Consider the following 14,038-nt stretch of genomic DNA (forward strand, 5'->3'; position numbering starts at 1 on the left):
AAGAAAGAATCAATCAGCTTGAAGATAGTTGAACTGAATATATCCAGTCTGAGGAACAAGAAAAAAAATAATGAAGAAAAATAAAGTTTCACTGAACTGTGAGACACCATCATTATGCCAACATATGTATAACAGTAATCTCATAAGGAGGAGAGAAGAAAAAGGTAAACAAAACAAAACAAAAAAACCTCTTTGCATAAGAAAGTAGCCAAAAATCTTCAGATTTTAATTAAACAGGAAAACAAGTAACAATCTACACATGCCTACAACTCAACATAAACCAAGTAGGACCAAATCAAGGAGTACCAGACCAAGATATATTATAATCAAACTGTTTAAAGACAAAGAGAAAATATTAAAAACAGCAAGAGCAAAGTGTCATAGCTATCAGAGAATCTCAATAAAATACACATCTGACTTGTTATCACAAGCCATGGAAGCCAGGAGTTGTTGGCGTAACATATACATTGGGCTGAAAGAAAAACATTACTAACCAAGAATTCTATGTTCAGCAAAACTATCTTACAAAGAAAGAAAAATTAAGACATTCCCAGAAAAATAAAAGCTGAAAGAATTTATTACTAACTGTTCTTCCCTTTAGGCAGCACTAGAGGGGATCTTTTGGTTGAAATGAAAGGATATTACACAGTAATTTGAATCCACACAAGGAAATGAAGAATACTGGTAAAGGTAATTGACAGGTAAATAGAAAAGACAGAATATATGTATTTTGTTTGTGATCTTTTTTCCCTCTTATCTGATCTAAAAGACAACTGCATAAACAATTATTATAAAACAGTATTGGTGTGCTTATAATGTATAAAGATGTAATTTGACAACAATAACACAAAGGTGGAAGAAAGAAATGAAACTATATTGGGCAAAAGTTTTCATATACTATTAAATCTAAGCTAATATTAATCTGAATTTGACTATTTTTAGTTAAGAAGCTAATTGTAGTACCTAGGGCAACCACTATGAAAATAACTAAAATGTGAAACAAGAAACCATCAAAATTCTAGAGTAGAACACAGGCAGCAACATCTTTGACATCAGCCATAGCAATTTCTTACTAGATGTCTCCAGAGGTAAGGTGGAGAAAAATGAACTACTGGACTTCATCAAGATAAAAATCTTTCGTACAGTGAAGAAAACAATCAACAAACCCAAAAGGCAGCCTGTGGAATGGGAGAAGATATTTACAAATGACATATCTAATAAAGGGTTAGTATCCAAAATCTATAAAGAATTTATCAAGCTCAACACCCCAAAAACAAATAATCCAATTAAGAAATGAGCAGAGGGGCACCTGGGTGGCTCAGTGGGTTAAAGCCTCTGCCTTTGAATCAGGTCATGATCCCAGGGTCCTGGGATCGAGCCCCATATCAGTCTCTCTGCTCAGCAGGGAACCTGCTTGTCCATCTCTCTCTGCCTGCCTCTCTGCCTACTTGTGATCTCTGTCTGTTAAAAAAAAAAAAAAAAAGAAAGAAAGAAATGAGCAGAGGACATGAATAGACATTATTCCAAAGAAGACATCAGATGGCCCACAGACACATGAAAAGATGCTCAACACCAGTGATTATTAGGGAAATACAACTCAGAACTAGAGATGAGATATCACCTGTCAGAATGGCAAAAATTAACAACACAGGAAACAACAGATGTTGGTGAAGATGTGAAGAAATGGGAATGCTCTTGTACTGTTGGTGGGAATCCAAACTGGAGCAGCTACACTGGAAAACAGTATGGAGTTTCCTTAAAAAGTTCAAAATGTAACTACCCTATAATCCAGCAACTGTACTACTAGGTATTTACTGAAAAGATGCAAAAATATTGATTTGAAGGATCACATGCACCCCAATGTTTAGAGCAACAAAATTCAAGAAATGAAGTAGATGAACATAGGAGAAAGAAAAAAGAGAGAAAGTGAGGGAGGCAAACCATAAGAGACTCTCCACTACAGAAAACAAAGTGAAGGTTGCTAGAGGGGAGGTGGCTAGGGGAATGGGCTTAATGGGTGATGGATATTAAGGAAGGCACTTGTATGGATGTTGTATGTAAGTGATTAATCACTAGACCTTACTCCTGAAACTAATATTACACTAGATGTTAACTAACTAGAATTTAAATAGAAACTTAAAACATTAAAAAAAATAAATCAAAGAAAAAAATGGTAAAGAAACAAGAGAATTAAAGTTCTATATAAGAAAATATCTATTTAACAAAAAAGACAATAGTAATAAAAAAAGAGAGGAAAATGATATAGATAGAAAACAAAAAGCAAAGGGACAGAAGTAAATCTAATCTTTTTGGTAATTACATTAAATATAAATTGATAAGATACTGTAATCAAAGTCAGAGATTAAAAGAATAAATAAGGGGAAAACCCATGGTTCAAGTATATGCTGATTCAGTAACACGTATATTTAGAGTCAAAGGATGGAAACTGATATATTACAAAACAATAACCAAAAAAAAAGTTAAAATGACTATACTAACATCAGATAAAAAATGTATTAAGACAAAAATTCTTGCCAAATGCAAAATGGGTATATTATAATGCTAAAAGCGTCAATTTATTATAAAAATTACAGTAAACACCATATGTACCAAAGAACAAAACCTCAAAAAAAATGAATCCAACACTGGCAGAATTAAAGAAAGAAACAGACAAGTCAGCAATAATATTTGGAAAATTTGATACCTCACTTTCAACAACAAATGAAACAAGTAGTCAGAAGAACAACAAGGAAGTAGAAGACATCAACTCTATAAATTCACTAGATTAAACAGACATCTCTAGAATAAATCACCAATAGCAGAATATATCTTTTTTCAAGTGCACATGGAACATTCTACATTATAGACCATTAATATGCCCTAAAATAAAACTGAAGTCACTAAATCAAATCAAATCAATTTAAAACCAGTTAAAAATGCCATTTTTTAAAGAATTGCTCTTAGACATTTCATGATATAAAATTTTAATAAATTTTTTTCAATTTTGAACTTAGTATAGAACATGGAATATTTTTAAGAACACATGGATTCCATTTTTAAAAATGTCAATGTTTATATGATTCTTAACATTTTTAACCCAATCTTAACTATATATTTTACTAGCAATTTACTAGCGTAAATGGCTGAGAATAAGAATGTAGAGAAACTATGTAAGAGTTGAATATTGGACGGTATGGATAATAAAATGGAAAAAAATCCTATGAAAAATGAGAGAAATACAAGTAGTGAAGACAGAGAAAAAGGAATGTGATGAAATTAACTAACAGTGAAAAGTTTTAGGACTAATTAATTAGATATGCTCAAGAACAAACACCAATGCAGAAAAGCAAAATATGTAAAATAGGTGTTAACAACTCTCCACACAACAAAACATGAGGTATTTTCCTCAGAAGCTTCCTCTCTCTCATTCCATCTTATATAAAAATGCTTCTCAAAATTAGAGAGACAATTTTCTGAAAAGCAAAAATGATAACGCTTATTGACCATTGTTTTATGCTAGGTCCATTCTAAATATTCCCTACATATCAACTGATTTAACCCTCATTCTTTTTTTTTTTTTTTTTAAGATTTATTTATTTATTGGACAGTCAGAGATCACAAGTAGGCAGAGAAGGGGAGGTGAGAAGCAGGCTCCCTGCTGAGCAGAGAGTCCAATGTGGGGCTCAATCCCAGGACCCTGAGATCATGATCTGAGCCAGAGGCAGAGGCTTAGCCCACTGAGTCACCTAGGCGCCCCATTAAGCCTCATTCTAATATGTAAAAATAACTTTATAGATGTGGATACTGTAGTTCAGAGAAATTAACAAACTTGCCCAACATCATACAGCTAGCAATCTGTAAAATCAGGATGTCAACAAAGTCGGTCTGGTTTTGGACTATGCTTATAGCTTTTGAAGCTGTACTCAGGCATGGGCAACTCTCAAGATTTGATCGCTAGTCTCACTGTTCTACCTTGGAAAAATGAACTGCTAACTCTATGAACTTTGAAAAGGTAAAAAGTACAACTAAAATTTATTACTATTTTATAAATAATGTATTTTGAAATGCCTTATTTTGAGACCTTATTTTGTGATTCCAATAACAGTCTGAAAAACACTAGTTTAATTACCATGCAGCTTACTATATTTTCCCCCGCTGTATTTTTCTGCTCATTTTATTATTTTGGATTGATAATTTTTTGTCTCTCATCTGAGTTTTGTGATAAAAGAATGAAATTGTTAAAGTGCCTTTGAACTCAGCCTATAAATTAGATTTTTTTCAACTCTTGAACACTAGGAAAGCTATTGTTTACTAAATTGCTACATTTACTGCTGCAACCCTGTATTTCATTGTCTATTAATGTGACCAGACTTCATTTTCAGTCCTTTGGAGAAATCAACTTCTTCAAAACGCAACCCATAAATTGCTTACTAGGGAAAATCAAAATTCAATTTTAGACATAAAACATACAGTTTTGGGATGCCGGAGCCGGGTGGTTCAGTCAGTCAGGAATCTGCCTTTGGCTCAGGTCATGATCCCAGGGTCCAGGGATAAAGTCCCACATTGGTCTCCTTGCTCAGGGGGGAGCCTGCTTCTCCTTCTGTCTGCTGCTCCTGCTGCTTATGCATGCATGCTCTCTCTCTCTCTGACAAATAAATAAATAAAATTTTTAAAACAAACAAACAAAAAACCATATAGTTCTACATAGAGAAAAAAAATCCAAGCTCAGGTGAACTAGAATATAATAATTAGACAAAAAAAATATTGAGAGCAATGATAATTTAGAAATAAATTTTAAATTTTATTTAAATAAAAGTTAAATAAAATAAATTTAAAAATTTAAATAATCATATCAACCATCCCAAATATTTTTAAAGTTTGTATTTAAATTTGTTAGTTAGGGGCGCCTGGGTGGCTCAGTGGGTTAAGCCTCTGCCTTCAGCTCAGGTCATGATCCCAGGGTCCTGGGATTGAGCCCCACATTGGGTTCTCTGCTTAGCAGGGAGCCTGCTTCCTCCTCTCTCTGTCTACTTGTGACCTCTGTCTGTCAAATAAATAAATAAAATCTTCTAAATAAATAAATTTGTTCATTAATATTAATTAGTTTAATTAATTAGTTTCAGGTGCACAGTAGTGACTCAATACTTCCATACAACTCTTAGTGTTCATTTTAAGAAGTGTACTCCTTCACATACACCATCCATTTAACCCATTCCCCCTCCGTCACCTCCTTTCTGACAACCGTCAGTTTTTTTTTCTCTATAGTTAATAGTCTGTTTCTTGTTTTACCTCTCTTCTCTCCATGCTCATTTATTTTATTTCTTAAATTCTACTTATGAATGAGATCATATAATATTTGTCTTTCACTGACTGACTTATTTTGCTTAATATAATACACTCTAGTTTCATCCAAGTCATTGCAAATGGCAAGATTTCATTCTTCACTACAGCTGAGTAATATTCCAATTTGTATATACACACCACCTGTTCTTTATCTATTCATCAGTCAGTGGGCAATTGAACTGTTTCCATAATTTGGTTATTATAGATAATGTTGCTATAAACATTGAGGTGCATGTATCTGTTTGATTTTGAATTTAGTATTTGAATTAGTCTTGTGAATGTATAGTTGTCTTAAAGAACTAAGAACTCTGCTAATAAATTTTCTTGGGGAGCCAAGTTTAAATAAAAATGTATTTCCATTCTAAGATTTTTCTTTGTTTTCTTGCTATGGGGATATTTTTGTTTGTCCAAGATATGTCCAGATCACCATCACAATATTGGTACAAACATTAATATGTTATCATTTTATTTCAGATTCTGTAACAGCAGGGCCTATACTATCTAAGTAAAGGTATTTCTACTGAAAAAGAAACAATGTAGCTAACTCTATTTTTATCCAGTTAACATTAAATTTATTTTATGGAAATAATTACTTTTTACTCATACAGCTTTAATATTATAGTAAATTAAGAGTCTTAAAGTTAGAATTAGAAAAGTACTATTAGAAAAAAGAAAAGTACTATTAAAATACTTTAAAGGAAGGTACTTGTGATGATCACTGGATGTTATATGTGAGTGATGAATCACTAAATTCTACTCCTAAAATCAATATTACCTTATAAATAAAAACTTGAAACAAAAAATAAAATAAAATACTTTTAGAGCTTTGATCAATTTACATGTTATAAGAATTCTAAATTCTGTATAGAAAAAGTTTAAATGTTTCTCTCATTGCTTATCTATTCAGTAGAGTGATGTACTTTCTGTCATTAAACAAAAATTCTTTCTGTTATTATTTTTCCTTAGAGAATGTAAGCTAGTCTTAATCACTTAATATCCCTTTGTTTCCCTGGTGGGTCTTTTGAATGTGGCTTTGATAGTGGGCTATGGTCTTTCTGCCTCTGATACAATTTGGGTATTTTCAGGTCATTAAAAGGAACAACCAGTTATGACTTCACCAACTTTATATCTATAAATATTACAGAGGATCAGAATTTTATCCAAAACTTTTATTATTGTTTAATTACAATATGCTAGAGAGGATGTGGGAGGAAAGCTGTTTCTTCTCTTTGCCTACTGGAGACTTGGTGAGACCTATGAAAGAAGACCTAATTCTAACAATCTAAAAATTTTGCATGACCACATAGGTCTAAGCAATTCAGCTACACACAGCTACGGGAATAGAAAGGCAAGATGCTGCATAGATTTTGCCTTGAATTGCTTTTCCTTATTGACAGCGAATTAGAAAATGAGTGGGAGTGGAAGTTCAAAGTAGTTGTACCTTTTGAGAGTTAGACATATCAGATGAGAATACAAAAATTCTGAATATATTGGGGGTTGAGGAAAAGAAATATATATATATATATATATATTTTAAAGATTTATTTATTTATTTGAGAGAGGGGCAAAAAAAGTCTTTTTTGGGGGGGGGCAAAAAATCTTAAGCAGACTCTGTGCTAAGCATGGAGCCTGACACAGGGCTGGATCTCACGGCCTTGATATCATCACCTGAGCAGAAACCAAGAGGCAGATTTTAACCAAGTGTGCCACCCAGACACTCCAGAAAAAAAAATATATATATATTTACATTTATATATATACATATTTTTAAAAGATTCATTCATGTATTTGGAGGGGGTGTAGGGCGGAGGGAAAAGGAGGAAGCAGACTACGTTCTGAGTGCAGAGCCCTCAATGTGAGGCTCAATCTCAGGACCCAAGATCATGACCTGAGCTGAAATGAAGAGTAAGTTCTTAACCAACTGAATCACCCACGCCCCCAATATATTTTTAATCTTTAGAAAAAGAGACTATAGGAAATTCTTCATGATCTGCCCAACAGCCAATTATTTCTCCTTATGAGAAAAATGCTAACACTTCAGAATGATAATTACAAATATACTTAAAATAACATTTCCTGAAATGTTTAAGCTAAATGAGAAGAAATTATCAAAAGTTTTTTTTATAAAATTTCTTTCTTGAAATTTGTTAACAAAAGACCTATCCCCTGGTAAAGGGGGTGTGTGTGAGTCTAGGTGAAGGCAAGAGCATGAACTAAATTACTCATCCTATCACTGTAGAAAAAAAAACAATAAAGTAAGATGGTCTAAGCAGAACTATGAGGTTTATTTTCATTTTATTTTATTTTATTATTAAGAGAGAGGGAGAAAGAGAGAGAGAGGTTGGAGGAAGGAGAGAGAGAGGAGAGAAAATCTCAAGCAGGCTTGATCTCATGACTCTGAGATCATGACCTGAGCCAAAACCAAGAGTCTGACACTTAACCGACTAAGCCACTCAGGAGCCCCAGAATTGTTAAGAAGTTTAGAGTAGGGGTTTCAAATTTATAAATTTGAAATATGCTGGGCATAATTACCATTCCTATGCTCAAAGCCTTTACTACAAAGCTCACTTGAAAAAAATGAATGGCTATAGGTGTTATCATTGCAGGTTGAGGTATAATTACACATATTTTGCTTCTATTAATTCATCAAATGACAAAAATTGGATTATAGAATATGAAAATAAGAAATGGATATTCCTGTTGTGCCTGCTTTCACCTGATGGCAAGCTGATGAGAAAGAAGCAGGAGGTACTCATAACTTGTTCACTTTCTGATTTATTTTCAAGGTTATTGTATCATAAATTATCTGCTTTGTGTATTTTGGGCAGTAGGGATTGGAAATCCTTTTCTATTGTACTACACTCCTATTTTCACACCCTAAAAAGAGGATCATTTCACTTCATCTTTTGGATTTACAAAGATTAGAGGGCCCCTCCTACACCCAGGAATATGGGATTTTTCCAAGGAATTAAAAATGTGTACTTCCAGGGTTGCCTGTGTGGCTCACTCGGTTAAGTGTCTGACTCCTGATTGCAGCTCAGGTCATGATCTCAGGACTGTGAGATTAACTGGCAAGTCTGGCTCTGTGCTCAGGGGGGAGTGTCTCCTTGAGATTTTCTCTCTCCCTCACCCTCTGTCCTTACCCCCTGCACTGTCTTTCTCTCTTTCTAAAGTAATAAAATAAATAAAAAAATAAATAAGCAAACAAACAGATCTTTTAAAAAATAAAATAAAAAAATAAATATGTGTAGTTCCAGCATCTTCTCTCTTACCTTGTAGTTGAAAAATAGAAAAGTTGAAGTATAATTTCTTTCTTTATATTATACAGCAGGAAAAATTCTTCCTCTATCCTTTAAGGGCTTCCAGCTGCACCAAGAAATTTACATGAGACAGACACAGAAGAGAAAAAAATTATTAATATGCACATGGAAGCCCAATAATGAAAATGAGATCTAAAGAAGTGACAAAGGCAGGCTGTTTTTATACCTTTTAGACAAAAAGACAATAAATTTGTAAGAATTTGTAAGAAATTGACAGGATAAAGAAAACAGATGTTTGAGAGATTTAATGGAATTTGACCAGAGGTAGCAATTAGAAAAAAGTATCAAGGTTTGTTTCTGCAGCTTTCTCAGCTTTAAAGTTTCTATCTCTGGTGATACGGATGCCTTTTTACATCTCAGTACAGGGAGAGTACATTTCAAATGAGGTATTTATTTCCTCAGAAAAGGGTCTGAGCTTCCTTGAATTGGCTATTTCTCAAGTAGTTTCTATTTTAAATAAGCAACATTCCAAAGTGGCACATTTGAGGGTAGCCTGCCCTTGGCTCCCATAGTACACTTTCTCTTCTAAAGAGTAACTAACTTCAGGACTATGTAGTTGTCCTAAAAGGCATGGACTGATCAGTTTAGGCCAATTTCACTCTAAACAAAGGGCCATTGCTTTCCCTTCTTGTCTTGTTTCCTGACCTTTATTTCCATTTGTACTAATGTTCCAGGGTGGGGGTTTTCCCCATTTGTATTATTATTATTATTTTAAAGATTTTATTTATTTTTTTAAGACAGAGAGAAAAAAGAGAGAGAGCATGTGCATGAGTAGGGAGAAGGGACAGAAGCCAGCTTCCCGTTGTGCAGGGAGCCAGATGCAGGGCTCCATCCCAGGACCGTGGGATCAGGACCTGAGCCAAAGGCAGCCCCTTAACCGAGTCACCAGTCACTGGGGTGCCTCCTTTTTTTTTTTTTTTTTCTTTTCAATTTATAATTTTATTGTTCTTCCTTTTGCTATAAGAATAAGAGTCATGTTAACAAATAATCCTTTTCATATAGGTTAAGTAGTTAGAGCGGGCATTATACTTACAGATCATTTCTCAGATTTGGCTTAAGTTGAAGACTTTGCAATGTTTATCCCAGCTCACTTCAGTTCTTGAGTTACTGAGATTCAGAATTAAAGCCCACTTGTAAGTGAAATATGACTTTGCCTGTCATTATGCTCTGCATTTAGTTCTGTTAGGAACCTTATGCAGAGAGTTGTTGTTTACTTGAGGCTGCATTTATAGTGTATGTAGCATGGGCACCAAATCTGATCAGGAGAGGAACCTGTGGAGTTGAGGGGGGGGGGGAGTAGAACAGCTTGTCCTTTTCATTTCATAACTAAGTCCAATTTGAGAATATAAAAAGTCATTTTAGATAATGCTCAATCTTTTGGAAGATAATTGCTCCACTCAGTTCATATTTTATTCTTTTTCTAGCTCTGGTCAGGGAGAGGTGTGATCACCTGATCTCATACTGGAAAAATAAATGAATCATCATTACCTTGATGTATTCTCTGAATCCTTTCTGACCAAGTTGCAAAATGGCCAGTCTGGTAAGTGGGGGTGGCTGGCCTGGTCCCATCCGGGGAGTCCTCACGGGGTTTACTGCTGGCTTTTGTGGGCAGAATTACTGTCTTTCTCAGAGGGATCAGGAAACTAAAACCTGCTCATTTAGCTTCCTTGGCCTTAGCCAACATGCAACTCCACACTTATGTTATGCCCTTAGTACCTATTATAAAGTCATCTTACCCCGCCTGGACAGACTTTATGGCAAGCCAACTAGCTCCTAAATTAATATCAGTGTTGTACAGGGAAGTGACTAGAGGGCAACATATTCCTGCCTGACTACATTTCTCTGCTTTTTTTTTTTTAATTAAAAAAATTGTATTTACTTAGAAGCATTCAGAATATCAACAAAACATCTGCAACTTTTTTTTTCCTTTGCAATTACAGAGTGGTATTCAGTTAACAGAACTTCGTGCAAGCTGCATCAGAGACAACTAAAGATAAAAACACTGCCATCCCCATACATAACGAATCCGTACTGGGCATCAACAAGAACCTGTTGTTGGTTACAACAACAGGTTGAAAGTTATGCTGTAACTTTCCATACTGATTTATCATCCCCACACTGTCCCAGGCACGGTTAGTGGCCACTGAAAATATCACCAGGACAGGGCTATCTAAAGATTCATTCTGTAGTGTGTTAACATACAAAAAAACCCAAAAAACAAAAAAAGATACTGTAAGGTTTAAAAACAAATCTTACACAGACTTGCATTTCTTTTTTTTTTCTTTTTCTTTTTTTTTTTTTTTAAGGAGTTGGGTACAGGGGGCAGGGTGGGGTTGTAAAATGACTTAGAGACAGGAAAAAAACAAAACAAAACAAAACAAAACTGCGCTAGATCCAATTTTACCCTCATCAGCTTCTTCACCTTCCTCCTCCTCATCCTCTTTATCTTCCTCGTCTTCCTCCTCTGCCTTCTTTTTCATGCTTTTTTCAGCCTTGACGACTACCTTTTCTGCCGCATGCGTCAGGCTTCCCTTTAGCTCGGTATGCAGCAATCTCCTCTTCATATTTCGCCTCCAGCCTAGCAGCCTTCCTCGCCAGAGGCTGCCGGCGGTCTGTGGCCGTGTTCCCACCGCACGTCTCTCCCCGTTTCTTCGCAGCACATCAGCAGAGAAGCCGGGATGGTCTCCTTTGATCTGGGGGCGATGCTTAGAATAAACTGAGAAAATGGCGAAATGGGTGCACTGAGACCCTTGAACTCTCTTCTGTTTCCCCTTAAGAGGGCTGTGTTTTCATTTCTCTTTAGCAGACGTGGTCTTGCATCTCTCTGATCACTTCTGGGCTGACTCTGAGAAGCTGACGGAAGACTCTCGGTGCTTAGTCTTGTGCTCCTCTGAGAAGTTTGGGCAAAGAATGCATATGATGACATTTTGTCTCTGGGCTTCTTAGGCTGTCCTTTGCCCTAGCTTACTTACTTTACCCAGCAAAGCCCAAGAATCGGTGAGGGCTGGCCTCGCTCACTTGCCCCCTTGCTCTTTGGAGCTCAACATGATGCAAAGCTCTCTGCCTTCTTAACTCGTCTACCAAGGCATCACGTGAGTCTCTCTCCGCATAAACATCAAACCACAACATCAGAGAGGAGCAAATGTTGAGGCAACAATAAGAGCAACGCTGAACAATTAGCTCAAAGAAAAATCATTATGTAAACGGGCTGTGGGAATACGCATCTGGGACTAATTTTTTTTTTTTTCTTCCTCCCAGTGGGTAGGTTCTCTTGCTGAAGATATGTAGATTATACGAAGAAATTATGTTTTTTCTCCACATATGACTTGCTGAGAGAATAAATTTGTGACTCCCAATACATTTATAATTGTTGTTTACTTCTCTAAAACTTCAAAATGGCCCTGTTTGTGTTTGCATCTATGAGAGCTATTTTTTGGGGTTAAGTGTTTTAGACTCCAGAAAGGATTAAGAACATTAGTTTTTTGCACCCAGACAAGCACAGACCATACTCACCATTAACTATTGTTTAATTCTATCACAACAGTTGTAAAAAAGTGATACCAAATTAGACCCACCACAAAAAGGAAGATTTGATAGCATCAGAATGAATTTTATGTTAAATGACATTTAACATGGAAAATTATCCCCTGGAGTGAACCAGCTGTTTACTCTCACTGATATCAGATTGAAAAAAATAATCCAACTTGTAGATACATACCACCATGGGCAAGAATTGGTTCATAGCTCTCCCAGTGCTCATAGCAACAATTTACAAGGTAAATTTCCTTCCAGCTGAAATTTAAAACCATATTTATTGAAACAAATAAATTTCCAATTATGAACATTTGAATAAGATACACAGATTAACTTGTTTAAAAATATAATTTCCGGGATGCTTGGGTGGCTCAGTCATTTAAGCATCTGCCTTCAGCTCAGGTCATGATCCTGGGGTCTTGGAATCAAGTCTGGCATCCTGCTCCCTGCTGAATGGGGAGCCTGCTTCTCTCTCTGTCTGCCACTCCCCCTGCTTGTGCGCTCGCTCTCGCTCGCTCTCTCTCTCTCTCTGACAAATAAAGTCTTAAAAATAAATAAAAAATACATAAAAATAGAATTTCCCTTAGAAAAACAAATCTAAGCATAATTCCGCATGATGTAATGAATTAGCAGATTAATCTTGTCCTCTAATAGATGACCATGCAGTTACAGAATATAGAAGCCTATCTCAGTACAGAATCTCTGTAGAGATTCTTGAAGTACCAAGTGCCCAGTTGCTCAATAAATGCTAATTGGCAAAGATGATAATATGTTAACTCATTTCCCAAAGGGTCTTCTTATTCTCTGTTGTTTTTCACATCCGTCTACTTCAAACTTTGAAAGGGAAGAAAAATATCAATAATCATGAGAAGTATAACATTTTCTACAATTTGTGAAATTAAGAAATCTCTCACATTTTAATTGCACAAACCCATATACAAATGCACACACACCATTCAGTGCTGTTAATTAGTTTCTAATTATTAACTTTGAAAAGCCTCTCCTCTCTTTAAATTATAACAGACACTTCAGAACTTACTTGGCTGAAAAGAAAAATGAAGAAGAAGCCCGATCTTCTGTTCATTAGCTTTGGCATGATTATTCCTTCTCTTGTACAATATAGTCATTTAGAGCTGGTCTTACATGGTCCGTGGGATACTATTGCTTTGGTTGGCAACAGTAATATGAAGGAAGTTACATGAATCTTATTGATACTACTAGAGACTGATGCTTCATTTTCAGCTGCATGCACTTTATTTTCAGTTATTGCCTCTCTGGTTTATGTTTGCAGAATATTTTCCTTGTCTCCTCCTTGTCCCTTCAGAGAATCACAGCATAGCAAAGTGTCCCTACCTTAGGTAACAATATGAGGAGAAAGGCAAGGGTGTTTATGCCATCTTCATGCTTTATAGCCATTACCCTGTGGGCATTTTCTCTCCTTTTAATCTGATCTCTTTTGTGTTTTGGTTACCAGAGGTAAAAGGAGAAGCAGGTATTGTCTTTAGTAATTTACACAATCCTGTTTTCTCATTTCCCTCAGGTTTCTCCCCTTGTATATATATAAACATGAAAGCAAGTTCAAAGGCTTTTTTGGCTGTTAGAATACTGGTTTCCTTTCACCTGGATAGGTGATTTTTGTGCTTGTGGGTTATGGGTTCTGGGAGAATTTTCACACATGGTTCCTGAAAACAACTACATGGCAAATGGTTTCTTACAAGTTAACACATATTCATATAAGTGTTTTGTGTGCTTTGTGTAAATACCTAGTAGCACAGTTGCTGGGTCATAGGGTAGCTCTATTTTTAACATTTTGAGGGACATCCATACTGTTTTCCAGAGTG

The 14,038-nt window shown here is 35.5% G+C and overlaps 1 pseudogene; it reads right to left on the reverse strand.

Annotated features, from left to right (window-relative positions):
- Positions 1-10,993: 10,993 nt before the first annotated feature.
- Positions 10,994-13,613, reverse strand: LOC116589349 (annotated as a pseudogene).
- Between the last annotated feature and the right edge of the window lie 425 nt (positions 13,614-14,038).

The sequence above is a fragment of the Mustela erminea genome, chromosome 4 (assembly GCF_009829155.1).
Source record: "Mustela erminea isolate mMusErm1 chromosome 4, mMusErm1.Pri, whole genome shotgun sequence".
Classification (NCBI taxonomy): Eukaryota; Metazoa; Chordata; class Mammalia; order Carnivora; family Mustelidae; genus Mustela; species Mustela erminea.